Raw genomic sequence first — 4,102 nt, 5'->3', positions numbered from 1 at the left:
TAGAGCCCAACGCCTCGCTCGGGTTCAGTTAGAGCCAACGCCTCGCACACACGTGCGTACGTGTACGAGAGAAACGCGCATCGCTCCGCCCCCGACCTCCCACCGTAACCGGCAACTCGCCGCAATTTTCCTCGCCCTCGCTTCTACCACGGTTTTTTCCGTCATGGACGGCCCAAAGAATGTCATGCAGCTGCGTCTCCAGCCCGCCCAGGACGAAAAGCCCATTTTCTTTCATGATTTTTTGTCATAGAAGTAGGAGCCCACCACATCTATGATGATACCGGGTTTTTTCACAATTATCATCATAGAAGTGTCATATATATGACAGAAAAAAATTTCGTTTGGCCCAAAATGTCACGGATGTGTCTTTTTTTTTGTAGTGTATGACTATATTCGGAATACATGCCTACATTACATTGATGAATTGGAGCTAGTTCTGTGTCACCCTATGTTATCATTGTTACATGATGAACCGCATCCGGCATAATTCTCCATCACCGATCCAATGCCTACGAGCTTTTCACATATTGTTCTTCGCTTATTTACTTTACCATTGCTACTGTTACAATCACTACAAAACCCAAAAATACTACTTTTTCTATCGTTACTGTTACTTCCATATTACTTTGCTACTAAGTACTTTGCTGCAGATACTAAGTTATCCAGGTGTGGTTGAATTGACAACTCAACTGCTAATACTTGAGAATATTCTTTGGCTCCCCTTGTGTCGAATCAATAAATTTGGGTTGAATACTCTACCCTCAAAAACTGTTGCGATCCCCATACTTCTGGGTTATCACTGGCCCCTCCCAGCTCCACTACAAAGACGACTGCACGTTGCTTTGGCCGCTGCCGCTCAACTACGGAGACGATTTTACCACGGTTTCGACCCCTCTCTCTCAACCGCACCAACGCCTATTTACCTCTGTTTCGACCCCTTTCAGAACGCGCTTGCCGTGCAACAACGTCGCCGCTAGACTTGTGAATAATGAGCACCCAGCTAAAACTTACCGCAAACGTGGTAAATATACGATGCACATGTGCGCTTTGTTTTGCACATGGAGCAAAAAAGTTAAAAAGGGAATGCAACACAAGGACTTTCCAAGAGGTCACCCATCCTATTACTACTCTCCCCCAAGCACCCTTAATTTTGAAGTTCTGATGGGATCCGGTGCTTTAGTGTCGGTATGATCGCATCTGACATGTTACCCCAGTCTTCGTCCCTTATGCTTGCCCCTCCCCGGTCCACTACAAAGACGATTGTACATTGGTTTGGCCGCTCCCACTCAACTACGGAGACGAGTTTACCAGGGTTTCCACCCCTCCCTCTCAACCGCACCAGCCCCTATTTACCACTGTTTCGACCCCTTTTAGAACACTCTTGCCGTGCCACAACGCCGCCGCTAGACGCGTGAATAATGAGCATCCAGCTAAAACTTACCGCAAACGTGGTAAATATACGCCGCACACGTGCGCTTAGTTTTGCACGCGGCGCAAAAAATTAAAAAGGGAATGCAACACGAGGACTTCCTCGGAGGTCACCCATCCTACTAATACTCTCGCCCAAGCACGCTTAACTTAGGAGTTCTAATGGGATCCGGTGCTTTAGTGCTGGTATGGTCGCATCCGACATGTTACCCCCGTCTTCGTCCCTTATGCTTGCCCCTCCCAGCTCCACTACAAAGACGATTGTACATTGCTTTGGCCGCTCGCGCTCAACTACGGAGACGAGTTTACCACGGTTACCACCCCTCCCTCTCAACCGCACCAGTGGCTATTTACCACAGTTTTGACCCCTTTCAGAACGCGCTTGCTGCGCCACAACGCCGCCGCTAGATGCGTGAATAATGAGCACCCAAGTAAAGCTTACCGCAGAGGTGGAAAATAATAAAACGTGGTAAATATACGCCGCACACGTGCGCTTTGTTTTGCACGCGGCACAAAAAAAATTAAAAAGGGAATGTAACACAAGGACTTCCCAGGAGGTCACCCATCCTAGTACTACTCTCGCCCAAGCACGCTTAACTTCAGAGGTCACCCATCCTAGTACTACTCTCGCCCAAGCATGTTTAACTTCGGAGTTCTGATGGGATCCGGTGCTTTAGTGCTGGTATTATCGCATCTAACATTTTACCCCTGTCTTCGTCCCTTATGCTTGCCCCTCCCAGCTCCACTACAAAGACGATTGTACATTGCTTTGGCCGCTCGCGCTCAACTACGGAGACGAGTTTACCACGGTTACTACCCCTCCCTCTCAACCGCACCAGTGCCTATTTACCACAGTTTCGACCCCTTTCAGAACGCGCTTGCTGCGCCACAACGCCACCGCTAGATGCGTGAATAATCAGCACCCAAGTAAAGCTTACCGCAGAGGTGGAAAATAATAAAACGTGGTAAATATACGCCGCACACGTGCGCTTTGTTTTGCACGCGGCACAAAAAAAATTAAAAAGGGAATGTAACACAAGGACTTCCCAGGAGGTCACCCATCCTAGTACTACTCTCGCCCAAGCACGCTTAACTTCAGAGGTCACCCATCCTAGTACTACTCTCGCCCAAGCACGCTTAACTTCGAAGTTCCAATGGGATCCGGTGCTTTATTGCTTGTATGATCGCATCCGACATGTTACCCCCGTCTTCGTCCCTTATGCTTGCCCTTCCCAGCTCCACTACAAAGACGATTGTACATTGCTTTGGCCGCTCGCGCTCAACTACGGAGATGAGTTTACCACGGTTTCCACACCTCCCTCTCAACCGCACCAGCGCCTATTTACCACTGTTTCGACCCCTTTTAGAATGTGATTGCCGCGCCACAACGCTGCCGCTAGACGCATGAATAATGAGCACCCAGCTAAAGCTTACAGCAAAGGTGGAAAATAATAAAACGTGGTAAATATACGCCCCAGCTAAAGCTTACCGCAAAGGTGGAAAATAATAAAACATGGTAAATATACGCCGCACACGTGCGCTTTGTTTTGCACGCGCACAAAAAACTTTAAAAAGGGAAAGCAACACGAGGACTTCCCCGGAGGTCACCCATCCTAGTACTACTCTCGGCCGAGCACGCTTAACTTCGGAGTTCTGATGGTGTCCGGTTCTTTAGTGCTGGTATGATTGCATACGACATATTATCCCCGTCTTCCTCCCTTATGCTTGCCCCTCCCAGCTCAACTACAAAGACGATTGTACATTTCTTTGGTCGCTCCCGCTCAACTACGGAGACGAGTTTACCACGGTTTCCACCCCTCCCTCTCAACCGCACCAGCGCCTATTTACCACTGTTTCGACCCCTTTCAGAATGCACTTGCCGCGCCACAACGCCGCCGCTAGACGCGTGAATAATGAGTACCCAGCTAAAACTTACCGCAAACATGGAAAATAATAAAACATAGTAAATATACGCCGCACACGTGCGCTTTGTTTTGCACGCGGCACACAAAAAAATAAAAAAGGTAATGCAACACGAGGACTTCCCAGGAGGTCACGCATCCTAGTACTACTCTCGCTCGAGCACGCTTAACTTCAAAGTTCTGATGGGATCCGATGCTTTACTACTGGTATGGTCGCATCCGACGTGTTAACCTGTAAGTGCATCTAGTGCCACCCCTAGTTGGTTTTGGAGTATTGACGACAAACCTGGTTGAGGGACTTATGTGTTTGTGAGAATTGCAGGAAAACACAGGTAGTAGTCGCTCATTGATTTGGTTTACGTACCGGAGATGACCCCTAAAAATGTATGAAGACATTGAAAACAATGGTGGTATGTGAAGATATTCACATTGAAGACTATGACACGAGAAGACATCGCGTGAAGACTATGGATTTTTTTCAAAACTATGACGCATTTTGTAGCAAATTCGGAAACTACAGCATGCTTTGGAGAAAAATCAAATCTAGCACCCTGTCGGCCAGGTGTTGGCCGAAAAGGGTGTTTTCGGCCACTTGTTGGCCGAAATAGGGGTTTCGGCCTTGCCTTGGCCGAAAAGGTGCGGAGCTGGCCGAAAAGGGTGTTTTCGGCCACCCTTTGGCCGAAATAGACTTTTTGGTCAAATGTAGGCCGAAAAGTACTTTTTGGTCAAGTGTAGGCCGAAAAGTACTTTTT

At 48.0% G+C, this 4,102-nt stretch overlaps 3 non-coding genes and 3 pseudogenes across 3 annotated transcripts; all 6 read right to left on the bottom strand.

The window, feature by feature from the left end:
- Positions 1-1,080: 1,080 nt before the first annotated feature.
- On the bottom strand, positions 1,081-1,199 carry LOC120973068 (5S ribosomal RNA; annotated as a pseudogene).
- A 310-nt stretch (positions 1,200-1,509) lies between these two features.
- Positions 1,510-1,628, bottom strand: LOC120972989 (5S ribosomal RNA). Its single transcript, XR_005767118.1, has one exon. It is a non-coding gene; the product is annotated as a 5S ribosomal RNA (ribosomal RNA).
- Positions 1,629-1,957: 329 nt separating this feature from the next.
- Positions 1,958-2,124, bottom strand: LOC120973046 (5S ribosomal RNA; annotated as a pseudogene).
- A 329-nt stretch (positions 2,125-2,453) lies between these two features.
- LOC120973079 (5S ribosomal RNA) lies at positions 2,454-2,620 on the bottom strand (annotated as a pseudogene).
- A 383-nt stretch (positions 2,621-3,003) lies between these two features.
- LOC120973035 (5S ribosomal RNA) lies at positions 3,004-3,122 on the bottom strand. The gene has a single exon (XR_005767161.1). It is a non-coding gene; the product is annotated as a 5S ribosomal RNA (ribosomal RNA).
- A 330-nt stretch (positions 3,123-3,452) lies between these two features.
- On the bottom strand, positions 3,453-3,571 carry LOC120973057 (5S ribosomal RNA). The gene has a single exon (XR_005767180.1). It is a non-coding gene; the product is annotated as a 5S ribosomal RNA (ribosomal RNA).
- Positions 3,572-4,102: the final 531 nt, after the last annotated feature.

The sequence above is a fragment of the Aegilops tauschii genome, chromosome 1 (genome assembly GCF_002575655.3).
Source record: "Aegilops tauschii subsp. strangulata cultivar AL8/78 chromosome 1, Aet v6.0, whole genome shotgun sequence".
Taxonomy (NCBI): Eukaryota; Viridiplantae; Streptophyta; class Magnoliopsida; order Poales; family Poaceae; genus Aegilops; species Aegilops tauschii.
This window is presented reverse-complemented; position numbering and strand designations above follow the sequence as displayed.